Consider the following 27,629-nt stretch of genomic DNA (forward strand, 5'->3'; position numbering starts at 1 on the left):
GAACATGGCAAAGGCCTTTGAGCACCTTCCACCCTCCCACCCCACCCCTGAACTGTCGGCCTCTTCCCAAGGCAGGACCATTGTCCTGTCTGGGCCACAAAATACAAAGTGCCCAAAGTTACTGCCACCTCCCACCTGGGACTTCAGGGGCACCTCTGACTGTCCTGAGGCAGTGGCAATAGCAAGTTCAGCAGGAACTTGTGACCTGGCACAAGATGGGGGCTCCAAGTCAACCCAGAGACCTGGCAGGAGCCCAGGGACGACCCTCGTGGGGGCCTGCCCGCGCTGCAGACTCTGGCTCTGTTTCATCTTAATACGCTCCTGCGTGTACCTGACATCTGATACCCGTCTTATAGCATGCAAATCTAATAAATTCTTGGCTCCTGCAAGTTTCTTTAAAAAATATAAAAGAGGATCATATATAAAGAAGTTGATTAATATACACCCTGCTAAAACAGCCTGGAACATCTGTGTATTAAGTTCATTTATTAAATTACACCAATCTGTATTTTAATGAGTGAAAGATACAGTACTTATTCTGTCATCCATCAAAATAAACTCAGGAAATACTTAACATTATAATCATTTTTCTTGTTTGAACACGAGTTATGAAATATGAATCCCTCACTAAGAATGCTGGACTTGCCACCATGATCAAATATGTTTTCACAGGTGCAGCAAATATTCAGTTTTCATTTCTTTCTCCAACTGTTGAAAATATAAACCATGTTTTCTGTTTCTTCGCTGGGTAACATTGCCTTCACTCCACATGGCACCCATTATTACAGACTTATTACCCCTCTGTCTATTTTTTCCCCACACACACACTTCTCCTAAAGTTGCTTAGTAATGAAAACACAGGCTTCTGCGGGGCCCCCATGGCACCAGCTCCTCCCCCCAGGGCTCTCTGGGCTCAGGTGGGGGCACTACCTTTTGCTTCTACCCCCATGGACCCACAGCCTCTAGGTTACAGCCTGAATTTCAAAACTCCTAAGAGGCTGATGGTGCACTTGGTAAAAACACAAAAGACCACTGGGTCTCAACTTCACAATGACCTCACCCTGGCCAAAGGCTTCCAGGACCATCCCTGCCCTTCAGAGATCATGCCACTCTGATGATGGGCAGTGGTGATGAGGGTCAAAGCCGCAGGAGGAAGTCCACGGTCTACCTGTGTCCAGCTACCCTTCAACCTGGGAGACTCCAGGATTCTTGGAGCAAAAGTATTAGCAAGGAGCCAGTGCTGTGTCTCAGTAGGTTAATCCTCTGCCTGTGGCACCAGCATCCCATATAGGCGCTGGTTCTAGTCCCGGCTGCTCCTCTTCCAATCCAGCTCTTTGCTATGGCCTGGGAAAGCAGTAGAAGATGGCTCAAGTCCTTGGGCCCCTGCACCCACATGGGAGACCCAGAAGAAGCTCCTGGCTCCTGGCTTTGGGTTGGCCCAGCTGTGGCCATTCCGGCCATTTAGGAAGTGAACCAGCGGATGGAAGACCTTTCTGTCCTTCTGTCTGTAATTCTACTTCTCAGATAAATAAATGAAATCTATAAAAATAAAACAAAAAAGTGTTAGCAAAACCGCCTGTTGCCAGCCAGGAGCTGAGAAAGACCAGTACCTCTGCCCAGTGTCAGTGGGGGTTGACTACAACAGAAGATTCTGGAGAAAGGCTCCAGTTACGGGACCTGCTGAGCATGGCTAGCCCCTACAATGAGGCTGATAAACCCAACTATGAGGTTGTCACCTGCTGAACTCACTTGGTGGCTCCCCATTACCAGAAGGCAAGACACACTTCAGCTGCCAGGCTTCTGCCTAGCTCTTCGATTTCACGTCTGGCTGACCCACCTGATCCCCTAACAGATGCCAGCCCTCCTAAACAGTACACTGCCTGCCAGGGAGTGAGTCTTCCTCATTCGCCCCCACGCCAGGCTTTGCCTGTACCGTTCCGTCACCTGCAATACCACTCTCGATGCTCCCTTTTCTTCACCAGGTTTATTGCTTAGCTTGGATCTCAGGGCTCACCTGTTAGGAAAGCCCCATGGAGAGAGCCACTCGTTTTGACCACTAGGAGTCAGGGAAACCTCACCCAGGAGGTGGCACAGGTTGCCCTGGAAGGGAAGAACTGAAGGCAGCAGCAAAGCCACAGGGCTGTGGAAGTCTAGAGCTATTCCAGTGACAGGGAAGGGACACAAGGTAGAGGTAGGGGAGAGGCAGAAGGACCGAGAGTCTGGGACCAGATGAGGGAGGACCCTGCTTCCTGGGCTAAGAGAACTCATGCTATAGGCACTGAGGAGTTTAGGGGAGGTGTTAAGAATTTGAGGTATGTGTTCAGATTTGAATATGAAGGCCATGGGGATTCAGAGGAAAGAACAGATGCCTGCAGAAGAGCTGGGAGTGGGCAGAGGGACAGTGGGGGGGACAGCAGCGCAGGAGAGCAGGTGAGCAGGAGTTTGAGCCTGCACAGGGGCTGAAACAGGGCAGCCTCTTCCTGCCCACCCAGGACAGCACACAAGAGGCCTTTAGTAGCACTGTCAGGTGTGGTGCTGATCACCCAGGCTCCCACAAATCGCAGACACAGGGCCCTGCTGTGCTGTGCCCAAGGTTGCAGGTGCTTCAACCTAACTCTCCCAGGCCCTGGGGCTTTTCAGCCCCAATCCTGAAAATCTGCTGGGAGTCTAGCCTTGAGAGGTACCAGCAGACCCTCCCCCACCCACTCATCACCACCAAAGCCTTGAAATCTAAAACAGCACCTACCTGGTTGAATTCAGGGTGAAGTTTAGGAACTCCATAGAAAGGCAATTCACAGCAGGAAGCTGCAAATGGCTAAAATTCACGTTGCTGTTCCGAGACATAATGCAGGCACTGACCCATCAGAACAGAGTTGAGTTGAATGGTTGCGGAGGGTCTCGCTGCTGACAGTGCCCTGCGATGCCAGGCACCCCTTGCAGATCATGGATCATAGAGAGCACCAGGAGATCCCAGTGGAGGGGCTGGGTGGGCCAGGCCAGGGGGGAGGAGCATTTAGGGCTCAGGCAGTGGCAATTGGAACAACTGGCGCCTCCTGGCTGAATATCAGGTTTGCTAAGGAGCTCATAAAGAGACATTGATACTCACCAGGGACAGAGGAAATGCAGATGAAAACAACAATGAAATCCCACATTCGTGCATCAGACTGGCAGGGAGACATGAGCTGCACGCCCAGCCAAGAAAGGAAGTGCAGAAATGCCCGTCAGCGACCACCTGGTCAGAGGTCAGCCCATCCATCCTGGGAAAGGTGGGAATTCCAGCCCCTCCCTGCAGGACTCAGTGACACCACGGGCAACACTTACAGGTCAGCCAGGCAGGCATGATGGAGCCTGTATCACAGTTTACCTTCTTCCTCTACCCCATTTTCCCTCCTCCCCTTCTCTTTGTGGGTGCTTGTCCCTCCCATTTTGCTCATCAAACACCCTATCAGTGTTTGTTTTTGGAGAACCCAGCCTGGGACCCAGAGAAAGTCAACTCTCACCCATTGCTGGTGGGAGTATAAACTGGTATGGCTACTTGGGAGAGAAGTCAGACAACACTCAGGGAGATAAAGTTGCATACTCCCTAACCCCAACAACCCACCCCTGGGTGTGTACCACTGAGCACCAGGCTCACCCAAGGCATTCGCCCACAGGCAGAGGCAGCCGGGCAGGCGGGTCCAGCATGGTTCTTGCAGCAGGTGTGTTACAGGAAGCCTCATTGTCTGTGCCCAGGCAGGTGGATGTGTAACTTGTAATGGTGAGCACACATCGGATTCCACACAAAGGACAGACAGACCGAAATGTACCGATTGCACATTGTGGACTTCTCCAGTGCAATTTGCAGGGGAGACTAAAGCAGACACCAAGACAAGGCTGTGAGCACTCAGGCAGTGATCTCAGGAAGGCAGGCAAGTGAGATCCAGCAGGGAAGGTGAGAGGTGGTCAATGAACTGGGCGCCTCTGGGAACAACCAGGATCTGTCCTGCAGCAGGCCCACAAGGCACCACTGAGAGCAGGCCTCAGAGTCATGAGGAAGCTGCTGTTACAGTCGCCTTGCAGGTACCAGGGTGGGGATGGTAAGTGCCCTGCACTGCCAGCTGCCCCATTCTTGAGAAAAGCCTCAAAAAGCCCCAGGAGGGGCCAGTGACATGGCACAGTGGGTTAAGCCACTGGTGTGATGCCAGCATCCCATATGAGTGGCACTTCAAGTACCAGCCACTCCGCTTTTGACCCAGCTCCTCTGCTTCTGACCCAGCTCCCTGCTAAACCACCTGGGAAAGCAACAGACGGTGGCCCAAGTGTTTGAGCCACTGAGCCCATGTGGGAGACCTGTATGGAGTTCCAGGATCCTGGCTTCAGCCTGGCCCAGATCAGGCTGTTAACAGTATCCAACTGGGGAGTGAACCAGCAGATAGAAGATCTCTCTCTCCCACCCTCCCTCCCTCCCTTCTTCTCTTCCTCTAATTCTGCTTTTCAAATTAAATGTATATATATTCAAATATATATATATTTAAATGTTCCAGGAGCACGCAGTGAAAAGCCACTGGCATATCTGGGAACAGTAAGTGATAAAGGGACAGGGACCAGGCACTGACAGCAGTGCTCTGGGAAGAAGCAGTGAGATTGACAGTAGAATACCTCCTGCAAAGCAGAAGCCCACACTGCATTTTCAAGGTTATGCACATGTCAGGATAAAAGTATGCAAGATGGATGGGAACATGCACTAACACACTGAAGAGCTGTTTTGATCACCTACTGTCCAGTCCCATGGTGAAGGAGGGGTCCCCTGACATTGGACAGAAGACACAAACAACAATTTATTAGTCACAGGTCCACACATCCTGGGAGAGGATGCTATGTATACTATGAAGGGCCACCCAGGCTGGCATCCAGGAGTGCAGACAGCCAGAAGGGACCGCAGGAGCAGGCTCTGTAGTGAAAGGAGGATGGGGGCTCGGTCTCCCACAGGGAGTGTATGGGCTGCAGGGGATGAAACCTGCTAGATTGAGGAGCAGGCAAGGAGCTGCTGGTCCAGCTCCTAAGGGGTAGGAAGCCTTCCCTGCTGGGAGCTCCCCTTGCCAGCAAAGGGATTCACAGCTAAGCCTCTGGGGCAGAAAATGTCAATGCACAGCGCGTGGAAATGTCAGAACTCAACACCAGTAGGTTCCAATGGAGGAAGAGATTGGATAGAGATGGACAGGTCTTAATGTCAGTATGACATGGACCTCCGTTCTGTACCCTAGAGGCCCTCGGAAGTGGATCATAACATTTTTTACAAAAGAAAGAGTGAAAGAATGAGGCTGACACTGGGGGAAGGGATGGGCTAGGCTCTCAAACACAACCAGGCTGCAGGCCAAGGGTCTGTTTTCAGCAGAACAGAAACTGCTATTTGTTACAAAATGTCCTGGGAGCGATTGCCCGTTGAGATAGTGAGAAGAGAAGGAAATAAAACTTCAAACGGAGTTTAATGGCTGAGCTAAGCCGATTGGGTGGTAAGGCAGGCTGGGCTGTGTGAGAGAGCACAGCGGACGGTGCTGGCCTGGAGCAGAGTCCCCTGAGGCCTACGGCACAGTTAAGAATCGTTTTCTCTGTCACTCAGACACTTTTTCCCTGGAAAAATGGTAGAGGTACCTCTCAGCATCCACAGGGGGTGACACGAAGACCTGGGCACCTAATAAAATATAATGAGGCAGGTTGTTATCAGGAAGCTCCTAGACGTCAAGACTAGAAACTTCAAGGACAAGGCTGAGAACAGCAACTGCAGATAATTCACCCCAGCCTGCACCACTGGGGGTTAGGGGTCATCGGAGCTGTCACGTTGCCCTCCGAATCCCAGCTGTTACACCTGCAGATCCAGTACCCCCAAATCAAAGCCTCTTCTTTATTGAGAGAGGCCTTGTCTCCACCCTTCCTCTTCCAGACATGGCAAGGAGTTTCCTGGCCTGGAGGCCCCTAAAGCCCCAAAGGATCTTCCTGGACAGACCTGAAAGAGTTTTTCCATTTTTTCTCTTCTCTCTCTCTCTCTCTCTCTCTCTCTCTCTCTCTCATACACACACACACACTCTCTAACATAACAGAAGCTTAGAGAAACCCTAGAGCATGCACACCTGGTAGAATGGAGAGAGTCTTTGGAAGAAGTCTAAATTCTACTACTACATCCACAGCTGTCTGTGCCCTTCAGCAAGTCATTATAAGAACTCTAGGTGGCCTTGGCCAAGGCACTGCTCTCCTGAGCCTCTGAGTCCTGGCAAATGAGAATGCCATTTGCATTGCTGGGCTCTCATAATTAGGTGAACACTGCAGGATAGTGGATGAGAAAGAACCTGGAAACACAAAATGCTGGGCAAATGCAGTAAAGAAAGCAATAACACGGCCGGCGCCGTGGCTCAGTAGGCTAATCCTCCGCCTTGCGGCGCCGGCACACCGGGTTCTAGTCCCGGTCGGGGCGCCGGATTCTGTCCCGGTTGCCCCTCTTCCAGGCCAGCCCTCTGCTGTGGCCAGGGAGTGCAGTGGAGGATGGCCCAGGTGCTTGGGCCCTGCACCCCATGGGAGACCAGGAAAAGCACCTAGCTCCTGGCTCCTGCCATCGGATCAGCGCGGTGCGCCGGCCGCAGCGCGGCCGCGGCGGCCATTGGAGGGTGAACCAACGGCAAAGGAAGACCTTTCTCTCTGTCTCTCTCTCTCACTGTCCACTCTGCCTGTCAAAAAAAAAAAAAAAAAAGAAAGAAAGAAAGCAATAACAACCTTTCCTGTGTTGGATTTTCCTAGAAAAGGAGGCAAGGACTAAGTGGCTAAAAAGGATGCCAGTTCTGCATTGACAGACAAAAGCCAGAGATCCACCTCCAACTTTTGGCCTACTGCAGCCACTCTGCCCTACGCAGGAGGCCCACATTTCCCACAGATGACCCACACCCTATTGGCTGATCACCTTGGCAATAGTGCTGACAGACATTCTGCTTCTCCCTGCTTTGAAGTGGAAGCCACAGAAGTGCTCCTAATCATTTCCTGAGCCACTCAACCAGCTCTGTGTGTTTCCCTTTGGCACATGTGCAGTTAGGGTACACCATCAAACAAAACCGGCTTTGAAATCAACTCTCAGAGGCTGCTCTCTGGAAGTGACCTAGTTCATTTTTTTCCCTTATAGGTCATGGCTATAACTCATACTTAGATGTGTCTAAAATGAATGGATGTGTATATTTATTCTTGAAAAAAATGCAGTTTCTGATTGTGTGTCTTCTACATAGGCAGCAAAATACCAAAGTCAAGGCACTATTGTGTGATCCTAGTTAATTCTAGTCCAGTGGCTTCCAAAGTGTAGTCTGGAGCCTGAGGATGCCAGTCCCCATGAGGAAATCCATAAGGTCAAGGCTATTTTCATAATAACACCAAGACATTGTTTTCCCTTTTCTGTTAGCTTTTGAATTAGTGGTTCAATAGTAACGGGAGCTACAGTAATAATGGCAGCAGGCAATGGAAACATAATGGGTACAGGCAATGGGGACAAAATGTATGGGATGTTACTGCATTATTCACCTCCATGCATCTGCAGGAAACTGAAAAATGAAGAGCAAAGAAAGCTTTGATTAATAATGTTTGGGGGCAGGTGGGAGGCAGTACTGTGACATAGTATGTTAAACCTCCACTTGCAGCGTGGGCATCCCATATGGGCACCAGTCCAAGTCCCAGCTGCTCCACTTCCAATCCAGCTCCCTGTTAATGGCCTGGGAGAGCAGTGGAGGATGGCCCAAGTGCTTGAGTCTCTGCATCCACCTGGGAGACCCAGAAGAAACTCCTGGCTCCTGGCTTCGGATCAGCCCAGCTCTGGCCATTGGGCTGTTTGGGGAGTGAACCAACAGATGGAAGATCTCTCTCTCTCTGTGTCTCTCCCTCTCTCTCTGTAACTCTGCCTCTCAGGTAAATAAATAAATGATTTTGAAAAAGAATGTTCTGGAAAAATACTATTCCTGTGTTATCTAGCCCGATGTATCTGGCCTGCATTGACAAGTGCTATGAATATTAAGTATACACTAGATTGCAGAGAGTGAATGTTAGAAACTAATGTAAGACATCTCATTAATAACTATTTTTATATAAATTATATGTTGAATCCTATTTTGAATATTCTAAGCTAAATAAATTATTTTAAAAGAATGTTCTTGACCAACCTATAACACTTATTTTGTTAAAACTGATCTTTTCTTTTAAAAAAAATCCATTTATTTATTTATTTGATAGTCAGAGAGAGAGAAGAGACAGGTCTCTTATCTGCTGGGTCACTTCCCAAATGCCTATAACAGCCAGGGCGGGGCCAGGCTAAAGCCAGGAGACCAGAACTCAATCTGGGTCTCCCATGTGGGTAGCAGGAATGTAAGTACCTGCTGCCTCCAAGGGTACATGTTAACAGGAAGCTGGAATCAGGAGGAAAGCCTACACTCAAACTCTTGCATCCTAAGAAACGTCTTAACCATTGTGCCAAACACCTGTTCCTAAAGACCATCTTTTCATTATTCCACGTGCTGAGACAGGAGGTATTCCTCCAGCACTTTTGTCATGCCCACATTACCATGATTGGCTCAAGAAGAGTGCTTGCACCTTTGAGTTGTAAGCTTACAAGTCTTCTGTTTTTCTTTTCTTGACAGAAACACTGACTACAGATATTCAGACTAAGGCATTTGGCAGACATGCTCTTGAAAATGAATGAAGGGAGCCTGTCATGCAAGGTGACAGTTTTTGTTGCTAATAGTAAAATTCAAACTTTCAGATGGAAAATAGAAAGTTGGGACACTTCTATCTACCACTATCACCTTGATGGCTTCCCAATACTTACACACTTTTCCATAAAGATGAGTGGCAATATTGATGAATGTGGCTCTGTTCTATGTTGTTTAATGAAATGTCCCCCTCAACATAAGGAAGATCTGTATAACACAGTGAACCAGTATTTTCAAAATGATAGAGGTAGTATGTCACAAAAATCAAACATGGGTAAAATTTCTATTCAAAGGGCAAGATAGACCAATTGATTTTGGTGTAAAAAAGTATAAAATGTTCATTAAGGTGATTTCAAATTCCATATTTTAACCCACTTTTGGGTACTGGTTGAGTTTGATGCAGAATCACAGAAAAATGTCCATGCTATCTGAAAAGACTAATAAAATACTCCCTTTTCCAACTATAGGATTGTGTAAGGCTGAATTTTCTTCACTGACTTCAACCAACTATAACCTATCTTAGCAATGTAATGTAGAAGACTGGACAAATGAGCAATCTTCTATTAAATTATACTTTAATATAAAGAGAATGATTTCATGCATTCCATAGTTCAGTTCCAAGAAGACAACCACACTTCCCTCTTTCCCCTGTTCCCCCTCAGATATCCCTCTCACCTTCCCCTCTTGTCATCAGTTTTTGCAAAGACATAATTTTACTTTAAATGAGGAGACTTTAAAAATATAAAGCAATGATAACTTTCTCACTAGAAAGGTGAATTATTTGTCACTGAGGCATGTTATTTTTATTAACATATAATTTGATTGCAGTTGGTATTTTTAATGAGTTGACAAATACTTTTAAATTTCTCAGTAAGTTTCTATTATGAGAAATATTAGAAGCTATGAACAACATAAACAAAGTGTTTCAGGGTCTTCAACAATTTTTAAGTGTGTAAAAGGCTCCTGAGGTCAAAAAATTGGAGAACTGATATTACAGAGGAATTTCATCTTGTAATATATTATATGGTATGTCCTCAGGTGAATGTTGGTGAAATAGAGAAAGATAAAGCACAGACCAAGCCATAGGAAGCTCCCAGAGTAGTGAAGTAAACAGCTAGTTATGGTACAAAAGAAAATATCCAAATCCAGAGCTCTGGGGGGCTTATGGGAGCCAGCTTGGGTGAATGAGCATGACTTCCCAGGAAAGTCATGCCTGAGATGAGATGGGCCTGTGTTATAAAGGATGAATTCATACAGAACGAAAATAAAGGTTCATATGAGCCCAAGGAGGGGCAGGAAGCATGACATTTAAGCTGGAAGGGTTATTTTATTCTGTTTTTATCATGTATTTGGGAGACTGAGAGATGAGGGAGGGGAAGAGAGAGAGAGAGAGAGAATCGCCTACCCACTGGTTCATTCTCCAAATTCCTGCAATAGCCAGGGCTGGGCCAGGCTGAAATCAGGATCCAGTAACTCAATCTGGGTCTTCCACAGTGAGTGTTAGGGACCCAAGTACTTGAGCCATCATCTGCTCCCTCCAAGGGCACATATTAGCAGGAAGTTGGAATAGAGAGGGGAATAAGGTCTCAAGCATAGGCACTCCAATATGGAATGCAAGCATCCCAAATAACAGTACTACTGTACCAAATGCCCCCAATCCTGGTTTATACAGGCAGAGGAAAACAATGAAAATGCTCAAGTGGAAGAGTGACCTGGTCAAATTTGTGTTTGTTTTTATTTTTCTTGCAATGAAGAAAATGAATTTGAAGAAAATATAGACAAAGTGATCAATAATGAGGCATCTACAATAATCTGGGTGAGTGATAATGAGGCCTGAACTGGACTCAAAAAATGCTAAGAAGTAAAATCCACAAGAACTGCTGACTGACTGACTTTCACAGTGAGGGAAAAGGACATATCTGGGATATTCCCAGTGTTCTAATTTGAATGAGAGAGAATAGAGGCTCCATCAGATGATAGAAGAAGGTGATTTAGGGGATCATATCATGAAAATTTTTGAGAGCTGATATTGAGAGGCCCAAGGAACAACTAAGCAGAAGTGCCCCACAGGCAACTGAAGTCTGAAGCTCAGAGAAGTATGGGCTGGAGATTTAAGAAAAGTCACCATGCAAAGATGCTTCAAAAACTTTGAGGTGAAATGGAATTAAAGACTAAGTTTATTCTGGTACAAATAATTTTGAAATCATATAGGTGGTAGCTAAAACCATAGGACTGAATAAAGAGTAGCCTGGGACAAAGATTGTGGAAACAAAAAGAGTGAGGAAGATGTAAGAAGGAAAAAAGCAAGAGAAGGAGGAGCCAACAAGGAAACTGACCCCAGGAACACGAGAAGGAGGAACGGTGTCAAAAGCAGCAGAGAAATCTAGCAAGACAAGGAGTAAAGGTTGCTACTCGGTTTTGGAAATTAGAAAAATATACGGTGACCTTAACGTATTTTTATTATATTGAGTAAAGATTTCTATAAACAATAATACAATAATATACACTGTGTATTATTGTAGGTGCCAGCAGCCCACTGGCACCAAAACACAAAGATAAGGAGATGAAAAGCCTAGTTGCCTGGTATAATTGGTTTACACTGCATACACACATGCTGAGACATGTACTATACCCCACAAAAATGCACAAGTACTACTTGTTAGTCCACCATTTAAAAACTAAAAATTTTTAAAGGGAAAGAAATTCTTGGGGAGTAAAGAAATGAAGAATATAAACAATCCCTGGAAACATTTGACTGAGTAGGGAGAAAGAAGATTCAATGTTTAACTAAATCCATTTGAATGTGAAAGGACAGCTTTAGCATTGTTGCTACTTGATTTTTGTGGAGTTTTTTTTATTTAAGACCCAAGAAATTTGGGCATGGTTATACAGTGATATAAAGAAAACCAACAGAGAGGGAAAAGATGCAGAATCAGGAAAAGAAAAATGGTGCTGGATCTTAGAAACAGAGGGGATAAGAAACAGAAGACCAGGGAGGGTGATGCCTCAACCAGTCCAGCCATAGGGAATGTGGGTGTGGGTGTGGGTGTGGGTGGATGCACATTTGCACGGAGTCCAGGGCAGGGAGTTGGAACAGCTCATGCCTCCTGGCCTCATTTCCCAAAAAGGGAGGTCATCTACTTAAAGTGCTATAGGAAGGCATTGCTAGAGGTATCAAAAGAAGAATAAAGGTTTGGAATACTTACCTTGGGTAACACAAAGCAGAACAGTGTCAAAGCCTGAATCAGGGAGGTTGAACTTGATTAAAGGAAAGATATGAAATTCTGTTGCTAAGATCGTTAAAAAGCGCACATGTCTGCATCTAGGGGCAGGTGGGGTGTCATGTAAACAGCAGTCAGTGCTTGTGCGTCTACTGAAATGTTCATTCAACATGGCATCAGCTGGCAGGCAGCAGACATGGCTGGCTGAATAGGCTTTGGCACTGTCTTCCTACCTGTCTTTATAATTCAGGTCACTGCAGAGTGGACTAATTTAGCTTCTCTTGGTCTCATTTTTCACATCTGAGCAGTGTCAATAATAAATCCTATCTCTATGCTTGTGATCTTAATGAGACAATATTTCCAAGGTATTTGGTACCTAACAAGTGTTAAATAAATGGCAAAGATACTATCATCATTATCACATTCATCATCAAAGCAAGAAACTGTGGCTGGGTTCACATACCTCACTCCCACAGCCCTGACACAGTGCCCACAATTAACTACATTTTGTAATTCTCTGCAGTCCTCTCTCCTGCCCCTTTCCAGAAGTAAAATTCAACATTGAGATGCTCTACTTAGTTTCAGAGAAAGAACGGGGAAAGTAAGAAAGGCGCACAGACATATGTAGGAATATGAGAGAGAGGAAAAGTATAAATATTTCTTTTATCTACAAAAATAATTGGATGTGGAGAAGGCAGGAATAGAGATGTTTCTCACTTCATACATTATTAAGCTCCTGAAAACTGGAAGCACAAAAAAATAAACTCTATCTCTATAAGGACTTATGTGTCACTTGGAATAGTACCTCCTATAACCCACACTTCTTGCTTGTACTTGTCACCATGCTAAAGGCTAAACACATGTGACCTCATCTAATCCTCACTATAGGTCCTGCAGAAATGGAGGGACAGAGACAATAAGGAACCTGCCTAATCCACTTGTAAACCAGTGTTCATTGCAAATTTATTCACAATAGCCACAAGGCAGAAGCAGCTTAAGTATCCACCAGTGGATGAGTGAATAAAAAAATATGGCATATGCTCACACGTGCAATGGTACACTCTAGAGTCATGCTAAGAAAAGAAGATCTGATGTGTACCACAATACAGATGAACCATGAAAACATTACACTAAGTGCAATATACCAGACTCAAAAAGATAAATATTATGTGATTTCACTTATAAAAATATATAGAATGAAAATTTATAGGCACAGAAATTAGATTAGAGGCTACCTGGGACTTGGGGAAGGTAGGAATGGGGAGATATTGCCCAATATTTGGAGAGGATGAAAAAGTTCTACAAATAGATATGTCTGATGGTTGTACAACACTGTGATTATAATTAATGCCTGCTTAGATACACTTAAAAGTTACTTTTTAATATTTTATTTATTTTTGAGACAACATATCTTTAATATACATTATAGTCAAAGGCTTATTGGCAGGGCCAGCACTATGGTGTAGCAAGTAAAGCCGTGGCCTGCAGTGCCAGCATCCCATATGGGTGCCAGTTCAAGTCCCGGCTGCTCCACTTCCAATCTAGCTCTCTGCTACGGCCTGGGAAAGCAGTGGAAGATGGCCCAAGTCCTTTGGCCCCTGCACCTATGTGGGAGACCTGGAAGAAACTCCTGGCTCTTGGCTTCAGATTGGCTCAGCTCCGGCCATTGTGGCCTTCTGAGGAGTGAACCAGCAGATGGGAGACCGCCCCCCCACCTGCCTCTGCCTCTCTGTAACTCTGCCTTTCAAGTAAATAAACAATTTTTTTTTTAAAAAGCAGCTTATTGGCTCAACTAAATAAAGAGTTCAACAAATAAAAAGTGAAAAGACCATAGTCTTTTCTGGCAGGAAAATAGGCAAGGACCATACACAGTAATCAAAGGAAAAGATGTTCAATTTCACCTAAATAAATTGTATTTTAAAACAGTCACAAGACCATTCAAACTATAGTAGTAGGTAATTTCTATCAATTTGATGGACAAATATTTACATACTGTGTATTTCTCTATCAAACAAGAAAACAGAAAATAGCATTTTGAATGTTTTCACCATAAAAGAATATTAAATGATTGAAAAGATAGAGTATTTACACTGATTTGAAATTTCCCAATGTATTCATGCATTTGAAACATTATATGGTATTCCATAAGCATGTACAATTTTATGTAAAAAATGTTTTACTTAACAATAAAAAATTATTAAAACAGTAATTATGCTATATATTTTACCACAGTTTTAAAATTTTTTCTGGAACAACAACAACAATGCAAAAAAAATTGTGCAAGTTCATTCACATTGCTGGTGGGAAAAGGGAGTTCCCAGGAGCCGCCAGCCTCATTTCGCATGGATTTCCCACAAGTCTGTGACTCCAGACTTTCAGATTAGCTTGCTCCCTGTCCCAGCACCTCTTTCTAGTGGACATAGCATGTTCCCCAAACCTCTTGCCTCCACAACTAGAGAGAATTCCTGCACTGGCCTTGAGTTGTGTCTCCCATTAGTGGGCTCCCTTTGTCTGCCCTTTGTCCTTGACATCAGAGGGGACATTACTGAGCATGAGGACTGAGCCATTTACGGTGTTGGTGGGCTAATCCAAAAACAAATTTGGTGGAGTCCCTATTGTTTCTTCCTTCCTTCCTTCCTTCCTTCCTTTCTTTCTTTCTTTTTTTCTTTCTTTCTTTCTTTCTTCCTTCCTTCCTTCCTTTCTTCCTTCCTTCCTTCCTTCCTTTCTTTCTTTCTTTTTCTTTTTTTTTTTTTTTTTTTGACAGGCAGAGTGGACAGTGCCGTTGGTTCACCCACCAATGGCCGCTGCGGCCGGCGCATCGCACTGATCCGATGGCAGGAGCCAGGTGCTTATCCTGGTCTCCCATGGGGTTCAGGGTCCAAGCACTTGGGCCATCCTCCACTGCACTCCCGGGCCACAGCAGAGAGCTGGCCTGGAAGAGGGGCAACCCGGACAGAATCCGGCGCCCCGACCGGGACTAGAACCTGGTGTGTCGGCGCCGCAAGGCGGAGGATTAGCCTAGTGAGCCGCGGCGCGGGCCCCCTATTGTTTCTTAATTCAGAGCCATGGTAGGATGTATCCCCAAGGGCAGGGAGCAGTCTGTGAAGACCAGAATGCACGGAGCTGATTCCACTGATGCATCCAAGGCAGAAGCACATGTGATGGGTGGTTGCCTGCCCAGCAGCTCCATTCTAGAAGAACTCTCATGCAGTCCAGGGCTTTACCCCAACACCAGCTTGAGAAGGGGCTCCTGGTGGGTCCAAGATGTCAGCTTATGACAAAGTCCAGCAACTCTTTCTGGTCCACAACTTGGGTGATCACTCAGACATGACAGGAGGATTTATATGTAATCCCTGCTTAGGAGACAGATTTCTCTCTCCTGTCATATTTGTGCAATGAGACAACCTGAAGAGGAAGTAAAGGCTGAGGACATGATCTGAAGAGCATTACCATGGCTCCCAATGACACACTTTCTTACCTCCATTCACAAAACAGCCACCATCATTCAATCATTCTACACGTGCTTATAGCATACTCACTGTGTGCCCCATGTTATGACAGGAGCTGTCCTAGAAATGAAATAATATGAACCATGGGGTCTTGGTGCAGCTAAGAGGGATGAAAAGGTAGAAAGAGAAATCGTCATAAAACAACAACCAACAGCACTCAACAGAAACACATTGTCCTCCAGCCTCAACATAGCCCAGAAATGTGATTCTGTGGATACCTGCAGGTGGGTATCAGAGGCCAGAACCTGGCAGCCCCCAGGAGAAGAGTTTAGGCTGGAGTTGTAGAGAAGGAAGGAGGGTAGCTGCTATTAAGTGCAGTCCCTCAGGAATAGAAAATGTAGAATTTAATGAGAAACACGTTATGGACTGGGAGATACTCTCACATTTACATCCAGCCAACAGGCACACACGGGACCAGCAGCAGCCACTAGATGCCAGATTCTTGCCCTAGGTACATATATACAACTGTGGATATACCTGCATGAGTGCACCAGCTTGTGGAGGAGACTCTAATGGCCTGACACAAAGTTCAAGGTCACCTGGAGAAGGCAGCTTTCACCCCACCCAGTGTCCCAGAGCCCCCAGGACATACCTTCCCCTAAGAGGCCACACTATGCAGATACACCAAAATTTATTCAAAGCTCCAGGATAGACAAAAGCCAGGCACCACCCAGTCTCCCTTTGTTTCAAATTTGTAACAACTGCAGGCTTGGCTCACAGTGTCAGGGGCATAACTGTTCACTTTGCCCCGGCCAACCCCTGTCAGGCACACGGTAGTTAGGGGATCTGTGTGGCAGGCCTTGTATTACCACAGAATCGCTGTCACTTGAATGTCACTCCATCCTGTTCAAATCAAGTTGTTAGGAAATTCAGATTAGGAAATAGGAATACAAGTGCTTAATGAAATGCATGGTGTATACCCACATGACAGCTCAGGAACAGCTGTACAAAGCCACAAGCCCTGAGGACAGATGGGTCACCTCTTTTGTCTCTTTCACCTGCTGCCACTCCCACTCCTCCCCAGCTCCCAAAGGCTCTACCACCAGAGCAGACAATCACATCTAGCCTAGAGCCCCTTCTAGTCCAGCTCACTACAATCTGAAATAACCAAGTCCCTGCCGCTGACCTAGGGCAGAGCAGAAGTGAAGAAATAGGAGTCAAGTTTTGGGACAATGTGCAAGCCAGAGAATCATTTTTGTGGCAATTTCCAGATTAACCCCATGACAGAAGGAAACCAGAATAGGCACTCCCTTGTTTGCACAGACTTTTGCCCCATTTCTGTGTTGGACTTCCCTTTGTAGACCCTCAAGTAGCAAACAACTTAGGCAGCCATGGCTCTCTCCCCGGGTCTACAGCCCCCAAAGGTAGAGCTGGCAAGGGTTGTTCTGCCCCATTACTGGACCACATCAATTAAGTGACCCACACACTTGACTGTGGTGACATGAAGGCCCAAGGCCAGCTTTCATCCACCCACTCACTTACCTGTCTGTCAGGTATTTACTGAGCACCTGCTGGGAGCTCTATTCCCTTTATATAGACTCACCCAGTTGCCACATATACATGTTTTTTCAATGCAAAAGAGGAATGCCCAGCAGCATCCCTCCCCACCCCTGCCTTCCTGTGCCTGGTCCTGTCTTACATTGTCAACAGAATAAAGGTTGGATGTGCCCGTCACTAGGGAGAAGGCCCAGGGCTGAGCAGAGAGGCCAAGCTGGCAGTGTGTGTGTCAAATCCACAAGAGGGTCTCCACATCTTTACATTTTGCATAAATGCATTAGACACTTGTCATCAGAAGGGCCGTAAAAACTCCTCATGTAAGCAGGGGCCTGGAGTGCCCTTTAGGGAGGTCAAAGTCACATTGTTTGGTCACTACAAGTGCACGTGAAGGTGTGCGTGAGAAAACTCTGAGAGGATGACTAAGGGGATGGTGGCCACGGGCAGTGGTTCTAAGAGCTGGCTCTGGGAAAATTCAGAAGCCTTCAAGATGGAAACAAAGAAATGGAAAGGCAGCCGTCGAAGACAAGAGCCAGGGACTCTCCGTGATTGCAGGTCCTGAATCCTGGCACGCATTTGGGTTAATTAATGTGGCAATGTTGCCTTATGCTGGAAAGCCCTTTCCATGTAGGAGATGCTGCTGATACTACCATTAGGGGAAGGGGATGAAGCTCTCTAAAATTCCAGGAAAAGAAAAGGGACGTCCCTAAATCACAAAAAAGAAATGTGAAAGACTCACAGAGTTAAGGACCCTGAAGGGCAGAGAAACCTTGAACGTTGTCCAATCCCATTGCTTTCCAAGAGGAGTCAGAGAAGTCTGGGAATGTGTCCTGATCTCACTGACAGCTGATTCCAGAGCCAGGGCCGGGTTCTCAGTGGCCTCCTCCAGCCCTCGCTGGCATCCCCACATCCTCTGTCACTCTGGGGCATCCCAGCTGTGCTGTGAGTGAACTTCTCTCCAAAGCCCAAGAGGTGAGCCTAGCTTCCAGGTAGTAGAGACACTTTCTTGTCCAAACCCCAGACATGAGGTTAGTGTGTGCCTCCCCAGAGGGAACACCTGAGAGTAAGGCCAGAGAAATGTGCATGCTAATGTGAGCCCCTGCCTCACTAGCCATAGGGGGAAGGAGTGTGGGGAGCCCTAAGTGGAGCCGGCCCTCCCAGACACTCTTCCTCAGATTGGGCTCACATTCAGTGACATCTGGGCTCTGCCTCATGGCCCCCAAGCCCCACTCAATAGCCCCACAGCATCCTCTGATTTCTCTTGCAGCATGCGGGAGCATGATGAAATCACAGGGAATAGAGGGAAAGAGCTGGGTGGAATAGAAAGGAAAGGAGAGGGGACGGCACTGTGGTGCAGTGGGCTAAGCCTCTGCCTGAGGCACCAGCATCCCATATGGGCGCTAGTTCACGTCCTGGTGGCTCCACTTCCAATCCAGCTCTCTGCTCTATGGCCTGGGATAGCATTAGAGGATGTCCAACGGCTTGGGCCCCTGTACCTATGTGCGAGATCTGGAAGAAGCTCCTGGCTCCTGGCTTTGGATTGGCTCAGTGCCAGCCATTGCGGCCATCTGGGGAGTGAACCAGCAGATGGAAGACCCCTCTCTCTCTCTCTCTCTCTCTGCCTCTGCCTCTCTGTAACTCTTCCTTTCAAATAAAAATAAAAAATATTAAAAAAGAAGAAAAGAGAGAGAAGGATCTAGTTTATCCTTACCTCCTCCTGCTGCCTTTGGATACTTCCACCCCCAGACCCTGCTGAGGTATGATTTGTCTGTCCTTCAATAACTTCCTGTTCATTTTGAGTCTCACCCCACTTGGGTGGCAGAAACTCAGTCTCATGCCTTCTCTACGCCTGCTTTACTTTCCCCAGATCTGTCCATGTTCTGGAAGGCTCATGTTGTATTAAAAGACCAGATGGGGAGGTAGCATGGCCCCAGTGCAGGCATAAATGACACGCACACTGTGCCACCTGCTTCTCATCTGTCAGTCCCCACAGGTCTTCACAGGACATCCACCACTCAAGACAGGCCCTTTAGATATCATTGTCCTCTTAGCTTTTTTGTGCCACCATTCCCAGATAGAATTGCCAACAGGTTGGCCACAAAGCTGCCTGCCAATCCTCCTTCACCCCAGGGCACCCTCTTTACATTGGTAGGAGTGATCTCTGCTCTCACTGAGGTTGTCCCTCCCATCCTGTCTACACACAGAGGGCTCACAGCTCCTCTGAGAGCATCAGCTACAAGAAGCGTGTGTCAAGGTGACTTTGTTTTCTGTTTCCTGCTTTTCCCATCTCCTTCCTGAGGGACCGAGCTCAGAGCAGCCTGATTGCTTAAACTGGCTGAGTGGAGAGGAAAGGGGAAGATAATTAATTATGGGAGGGAGGGGGAATAAATGTAAGTTAGTACTGAAAAGGTTGTCCTACTTTACATCACATTATTCTAGGGTTTGGATGTCCAAGAAAATTCTTCATGTGTGCTCAGTATTTTGGACAGGAATGCCACTGAAGAAGCTGAGAATAAACGGGGGAGGTAAGGGAAGGAAATGCATAAAGCAGCGATTCTTCAACCTCTGCACTTTTCTTCTTGGGTGACAGTGAAGCCTGAGGACCACCGGAGGCCAAGGGCACTGGAAACAGCCTGCTTGATGGTGGGCATGGAGGTCTTGTTGGAGCTGCTGGCACAAGTGCCTCTGGACAACAGGGTAGCCCTCTGAGATGACAAATTACAAAATGATGACCCATCTTCTGGACTGGCACATCCCAGGATCATATGGAAGACCTGGCATGCAAATTGCATTGCAATCCCACAATCCCTGCTGGCCAAGCACTTACGCCTCACACAAACCACACAACCTTAAGTAGGAATTTGAGCTATTAAATATTAAATACAAAAGCAAGTTATACTTTAAATACTAGCAAATTTAAGTTATTCATTTATTTCAGACATTGAAGATGAGACAGATAGACTCCCATCTACTGGTTCACTCCTCAATTGCTCACAAGAGCCAGCAGGGTTGTGAGCTGAGAGCAAAGAATCAGGAGCCAAGAATTCAGTCCAGGACTCCCACATAGGTCGCAGAAGCCCAGTTAGGTGAGCTATCATTGTTTTCTCCAAGGGTCTTAATCAGCAAGAAGCTGAAGTTGGGAACTAGAGCTGGGAATCAAACCCAGGTACACTGATGTGGGGCACAGGCATCCCACCAGGCTTTTAAACCAATGCCAGCATCCAGGTTGTGTTTTAAATAAGATTGCAAGGGGACTCTCAGAGGGCGTGATTCCATATTCAATAGTCATGGGTAGTTAGGGACCTCAAAACCTAGAAGAGCAAGGTTATGGATATTGGCTTTGCTTCTGAGCATCAAGCTGTGGCTTGATCTTTGGGTGGAAGTTGTTTCCACCTCTCAGGGAACAAGCCAAAACTTGAGAGCAAAGCATTTAGAAAGTTCTGTGCTCAGAAGCTAACTTGCTGCTCTAAATGGTTTTCATGTGCCTGGTATCTCTGCTCTTCAATGTAAATGCCATGGGACACTTTATAAGGGAACACAGAGCTCTAAAATTCACCTCCCAAGGTTAAAAATTGGTAAACAAGAGCAGGAAAAAGAATAAAGAAGTTAAGCTAGCCCCTACACATGCCCAATTTTCTGGTAACACAGATCATATCTGAAGCCAAAGCTGCTTCTAATCAAAGGTGGTTGCATAGCTGTGATAATACTTTCCACATTGGGTCGTCTAGGCAGCGCGCAGCAAGGGAGGAGGCTGTGCACACACAGCCATTAGGATGAGGAGGTATACACTCTCAATGGAAAGCCTGCATCAAAACTTAAGGAACGGTAAATCTTCAAGAAATACCTCCTGCCCTGGTCCTAACAACCCTGTACAAAGTCACTGTGCACGCTGCTGAGTTAACTTGACTCTAGGTAGCTGTTCACACTGTGGAAGTGAGCTGCTCCAGCTGCAAACTTTCCAGTACAGGCTTTGGGAGGCAGTGGTAGGGTAGCCTCAGACTCTAGCCACAGCCAAAGAAATGCCCAGTGGGGGTGCCAGTGAGGACTGCAGTGCAAAGCTCTCTGGGATTTGTGACCTCTAGCAGGGAGGTGCTCCAAAGGGAGAGGTTATCTGGACCAGAGCCCATCAATCTCATCCTAGATTCAGAGGCTTCCCTGGTTAGCCTTTTCCACTGAGGACCTATCCTGTGCAGCAAACACAGCTTCTTGTAGCCAACCCTGAGGAGAGTTTCCCATCACCATTCTCAAAGTGATTGTGGCAGAGAAACAACACTATGTGCGTGCCAGATACCATCTCACTGTCCTCTCCCAGAGTACACAGGAGAATGACAGTTTCCAGCCCCCTCCATAGTTAGGAGAGGCATGTGAATAGGTTTGTACAGTACAATATGAGTGGAAGTGATGTGCAACACTTCTGCTTTAGGGCCGTTAACACCTGGTGTGCCTTCACTGGGATTTCTCTCTTTTCTTCCAGAGACCACATGTTTAAGATGGCAACATTACACCACAAAGGAGCTAGGAATCCTGACTTACTGCATGGGAGAGGACAGCCAAGAAGAGCTCTCTGGGACCGGCGCCATGGCTCACTAGGTTAATCTTCCATCTGCGGTGCTGGCATCCCATATGGGCGCCGGGTTTTAGTCCCCATTGCTCCTCTTCCAGTCCAGCTCTCTGCTGTGGCCCAGGAGGGCAGTGGAGGATGCCCAGGTGCTTGGGCCCCTGCACCTGCACGGGAGACAAGGAGGAGGCACCTGGAGCCTGGCTTCGGATCGGCACAGCGTACCGGCCACAGCAGCCATTTAGGGGGTGAACCAACGGAAGGAAGACCTTTCTCTCTGTCTCTCTCTCTCTCACTATCTAACTCTGCCTGTCAAATAAAAAAAAAGAAAGAGCTCTCTGATCCACGCCAGACAAGAAATTATCCACCAGAACAAGAAAAAAACCTGTTTTGTGTTAAGCAGCTGAGTCTGTAGGATTATTTATTATAAAAGTCAGTCAAAATTACATTGACTTGTAGAAAACAGTCTGGAACTTCGTGAAAAACAGAAAAGGAACTGCGATATGATACAGCCATCCCAGTACTAGGTATGTATCCAAAACCATGAATTTGTTGTATCAAAGAGATACCAATTTCCCTATATTTATAGCAGCACTGTTCAAAATAGCCAAAATATGGAATTGTGAAGATGCCCATCACAGATGAATGAAAAAAATATGTGTATGTATGCACAATGCAATACTATTCAGTCTTAGGAAAGAATGAAATCCCATCATTTACAGCAAAATGATGGACACAGAGGACATCAGGTCGGGTGAAAGAAGCCAGACACAGGAATACAACACCACGTGTTCTCCCTCAAATGTGGTAGCCAAAATTCGATAATAATAAAAAAACAAAAAACTCAATCTCATCACAGAATGCTGATTACTAGAGGCTGGGAGCCAAATCTGAGTGTGGTTCATTCACTGTTACAAATATACCAATAGGAGAGGTTGATAATAGGGGGAGGGGGTGAGGGACATTTGGAAACTTTGTATTACTACCTCCCAATTTTCATTTTGTAAATTTAAATATACTCTGAAATAAAATGCTAAAAAAATTACATGGTGACTTTCTGAATCCACTTAAACCAAAAGACAATTGGTCCTCCCTTATCCCTGGCTCTTCTTTAGCATACTTTCAACCCCAAGGGAGCCATAGGACTTGACAGATTGTAAGGCCAGAGAGGATGTTTCCATAACAAGGGGCTTCCTGAGATGGAAGCTTTCAGAAAGTGGGAAAGACATATACTCTCCTCTCTGAGGAATTATTTCTTTTTCCACTTCCCCCTCCTGGAAGTTAACAGAAGGTGTCCATGGCCAGACAAATAAATATGTAACACTTCAGGTGATGATAGGGGCTCTGAGGAAGCATAAAATACAGTAAGGAGATGAAGAGGAGAGGGGAGGGGTGGCCTTGAAACAGCCAAGGAAGTTCCTCTGATGAAGTGATGCTTGGAAAAAAGATTCTGAGAATGAGCCCAGCAAACATCTGCAGGAAAAGTGTTCCGGGCCGAGGGAAGTGCAGGTGTATCATCTCTGGGGCAGGAACACAGTTTGGAGAAACGTAAGATATCCAGTAGAGCTAGGTGAGGATTAAAAGGAGCCAAGTGGTAAGATACGGGGTCAGAAGGCTGCCCCTAAGACAGATCACACAGGCCTTTGGAGGCCAAGTAAAGGACTTGGACTTTCTTTGAAAGAGCTCTGATTCTATTCTTTAACTCTTCAAATTCTCTGTCACAGTCTCTACACAGCATCCAGAGTGACCCTGTTATAACTCATAACATGTGTCACCAGTTTGCTCAAAACACCCTATTGGGTCCCCAGAATGCAAGCTAGATGCATCACAATGGCCTCAAGGCCCCTCCTGCACACCTGTGCCCCCACAGCCTCTTTGACTTCTACATTCTCTCCCTCTGCCTCATCCATGGTGCTTTCTTGTTGTTCCTTGAATAAATGAAAGGAAGGAAGAAAGGTAAGAAGGAAGGAAATTGAAATCAGTGGAATAAGGATCTCTAAAACCTCCCTGTCTTAAAGACAATGAGAAGGGCTGGCATTGTGGAATAGTATGTAGAGCTGCTGCCTGCAACACTGGCATCCCATGGGCACTGGTTCGGATCCCAACAGCTTTGCTTCTGATCCAGCTCCCTGCTAATGATCCTGGGAAAGCAGTGGAAGACAGGCCAATTCTTGGGACCCTGCAACCACATGGAAGACCCAGAAAAAGCTCCTGGCTTCTGGCTTCAGCCTGGCCCAGCCCCAGCCATTGAAGAGTGAATCAGTGGATGGAAGATTTGTCTCTCCCTCTCTGTAACTCTGCCTTTCAAATAAATAAAATCAATCTTTTTAAAAGAGCAATGAGTAGACTGACAAAACTTTTGTTGTCAATTCTTTCAAAATTCTAGAAATAAATCCAATATTTACATCAATTAAAAGGGTATTTATTTGAAAAAAATTTTGAGTTTCAAATAGAACAGAATTTTCAGGCATTCTGATTTGTCTTGTTCCCATCACAACAGGTTCATGGTAATCTCAAAAATTTCAGCCTGAAATCACACTGAAACCATGAGTCTGACAGCCATTGGAGGGGTAAGAATGGTGACACAGTTCCTTCAGAGACTGATTCCCAGAGTACTAGCATTATTTGACCTGTATGCTTTTCTCCTTCATTACAGTTGTCTTTATTTGACTGGACTCATATCTTACCACTACAAAAAGACTCTTCCTTTGGAGTGTTTATTAAAAAAAAATTAGAAGAAATCTATTAACTTTGCAGCTTTCAAGCAGGGCATAACAGTTGTGGGAACAATATGCTAATCAAAAAGCTTGAAAAGAAAAGCTAGGAATGACTGTCTGCAGAGGCTTTGAAAAGCTGTGACATATTGCAGAAGGCAATGTGCATGTGTAAGATTGTGCACAACTAAAAGGCCCATGAGAGTCTCACAGGCATGGAAAGCCACGACACGGTGGCAAAAACAATCTAAATGAAAGATCCTGGTGAACAAGACCCCAGCGGAAGGAACAGGCCATCAAGGAGAGAGGCACCTTTCTCTGAAGGGAGGAAGGAACCTCCACTGTGATACAGCCTTGACTAAACAAGTTCAGAGTCGGTGAACTCAAGGGGCTTCCATAGCCTAGACAGCACATAGCAAGAGTCTCGAGTGATTGCTGATGCCATAAATAAGAGTGCCAATTGTTAAATCTACAACGGGAGTCACTGGGTACATGCTCCCCACGTAGGATCTCTATCCTTAATGTATTCTACTATGAAACTTAAAAACAACACTACTAGTTGAACAATACCCTATACCTTGTGTGGTTGTGTGAGTGCAGACTGTTGAAATCCTTGCTTAGTATATACTAAGTTGATCTTCAGTATATGAAGGTAACTGAAAATGAAACTCGATGAAGGGCGTGATGGGAGAGAGAGAGAGTGGGAGAGGGTAGGGCCGCGGGAGGGAGGGAGGTGGGGGGGGGGGAGCCACAACAATACAAAAGTTGCACTTTGTAAATTCACATTTATTAAATAAAAAAAGAAGGAAAAAAAAAAGATTGTGCACAACGTCAGAAAACCTTAGAATGCCTCAAACTCTCATGCTGGGCAGATCTCGGTCTCTAGGAAAGCAGAAAGTGAAGGTAAAGACAAAATTGTCAGCTACCTAACTGGATGCTGAAGACATTCCCAAACACACACACAGAGTCCACAGGCAAAGACTGAGAAAATTACTGATTCCTGACAAATAAATCTCTATTCAATTAGTAGCTAATGTTTCAAGTAACAAAGAAAGAATTCAGTGGAATTAAACTGAAATCCAGTAATAATTTTAAAAAATGAGAACAATGTCTCCTGAAATAAATAATATCAATAGAGACAGATATTATTTAAAAGAACAGCATAGAAAATTCTTGAAGTGAGAAGTAAAATACTGAGATTAAAAATTCACTAGAGGGGCCAGCACTGCTAGCGTAGCTGGTAAAGCTGTGCCTGCAGTGCCGGTATCCCATATGGTTCAAGTCCCAACTGCTCCTCTTCCAATCCAGCTCTCTGCTGCGGTCTGGGAAAGCAGTAGAAGATGGCCCAAGTGCTTGGGCCCCTGCACCCACCATGGGAGACCCAGAAGAAGTTCCAGGCTCCTGGTTTCAGATTGGTGCAGCTCTGACCATTGCAGCCATCTGGGGAGTGAACCAGTGGATGAAGACCCCCCCTCCCCTCGTCTCTCTCTCTCTCTGCCTTTCTGTAATTCTGCCTTTAAAATAAATAAATAAACAAATATTTAAGAAAAATTTCACTAGAGGGACTCAAGAATAGATTTGAGCAATCAGAAGAAAGAACTGACAACCCTGAACACAGGCAATTGAGACTATTCAGTCCAGGAAACAAAAAGACAAAAGAATAGGGGCCAGCGCCCTGGCGCACTCGGCTAATCCTCCTCCTGCGGTACCAGCATCCCATATGGGCACCGGGTTCTAGTCCCGGTTGCTCCTCTTCCAGTCTAGCTCTCTGCTGTGGCCTGGGAAGGCAGTGGAGGATGGCCCAAGTGCTTGGGCCCCTGCACCTGCATGGGAGACCAGGAGGAAGCACCTGGCTCCTGGCTTCAGACCATTGTAACTCCGGCCGTAGTGGCCATTTAGGGAGTGAACCAACAGAAGGAAGACCTTTCTCTCTATCTCTCACACTCACTGTCTGAAACTCTACCTGTCAAATAAATAAATAAATAATCTTTTTTTAAAAAAAGACAAAAGAATAAAGAACACTGAACAGATCTTCAAAGACGTGAAGAATATTATGTAACACACCAACAGGTACTTGATATGAGCAAAAATGTTTGAAGAAATAATGGATAAAACTTCCCATGTATGATGAAAAATGTGAATCTGCACATCCAAGAAGCTCAATAAACTGCAAGAATGACAAACTAAAAAAAAAAAAGTCCACTTTGGGGCTGGATTTGTAGCACAGCAGGTAAAACTGCCACCTGCCATACCAGCATCCTATATGGCACCAGTTCAAGTCTCAGCTGCTCCACTTCTGTTCCAGCTCCCTGCTAACATGCCTGGGAAAGCAGCAGAAGATGGCTCAAGTCTCTGGGCCCCTCCCCTCTTATTTTATAAGATTTAAAGAAAATAAATAGAAAAATGACACAAGTAATGCTAACATAGAAATAATTACATTAAATGTAAATGTATTAAACATTCCTATCCAAAGGCAAAAGTTGTCAGGCAAGATTTTTAAGCCTTAAAATATATTTTCTACAAGAAACATACTTTAGTTCAAAAGTAAAAATAGGCTTAAAATGAAAATATTAAAAATTTCAACAGTAATGAACATAGGATCAGAATAACTATTAGTGGCAGACAGAAGAGAGTTTCAGACAAATAAAATGGTAGAAACAAAAAAGAACATTTATAATGATAAAAGCATCAATCCATGGGGAAGGTACAACATTAAAAAATACTTAACAATAGAGCACCAAATATATATAAGGCAAGAAATGACAGAATTGAAGAGAGAAACAGAGCATTCATCAACAATACTTGGAGTCTTCAGTATCATTTAATAATTGATAGGATGACTAACTGGAACACCAAAAGGAGAGACTATCAAGAAGACTTGAGCAGTAATATATGCCAGGTAGACCCATTAGTTATCTAAAAAGAATTCCACTCAACAGCAGAATACACATTCTTCTCAAGTACACATGGAGTATACGTCAAGACAGATTATATGGTAAACCATAAAACAAGTCTCAATCAATTTAAAATGGTTGATATCATAAAAAGTAACCATTTTCTTGGAGCACATATAATGAAATAATAATCAATGAAAGAATAAAATGCAGGAAATTGAAAAATAATCATATGTAGAAATTAAACTCCTAAGTGACCAATGAAACAAAGATGAAGTTACAAAGAAAAATATAAAGTACTTTGAGATGAATGAAAATGAAAACACAACATACTAAAAACTCTTGACCAAGAGAAAAGATAGAAGACTGAAATTATGAAAATCAGGAATGAAAGGCCCCACAAAAATGAAAGGGTTTAAAACTCTAAACAATTATATGCCAACAAATTGGACAGCCTACATGAAATAGACAAATTCCTAGAGAGGCATAAACTATTGAAACTATCTTAAAAAGAAATGGAAAATCTAA

At 45.3% G+C, this 27,629-nt stretch overlaps 1 long non-coding RNA gene across 1 annotated transcript in view; it reads right to left on the reverse strand.

Moving 5' to 3' along the window:
- Positions 1-4,412, reverse strand: part of LOC138848665 (uncharacterized) — a 32,569-nt gene extending 28,157 nt beyond the window's left edge. Inside the window, exon 1 of the long non-coding RNA XR_011386764.1 lies at positions 2,747-4,412. This is a non-coding gene — a long non-coding RNA (uncharacterized lncRNA). The remainder of the gene's footprint in view (positions 1-2,746) is intronic.
- Between the last annotated feature and the right edge of the window lie 23,217 nt (positions 4,413-27,629).

The sequence above is a fragment of the Oryctolagus cuniculus genome, chromosome 2 (assembly GCF_964237555.1).
Source record: "Oryctolagus cuniculus chromosome 2, mOryCun1.1, whole genome shotgun sequence".
Lineage (NCBI taxonomy): Eukaryota > Metazoa > Chordata > Mammalia > Lagomorpha > Leporidae > Oryctolagus > Oryctolagus cuniculus.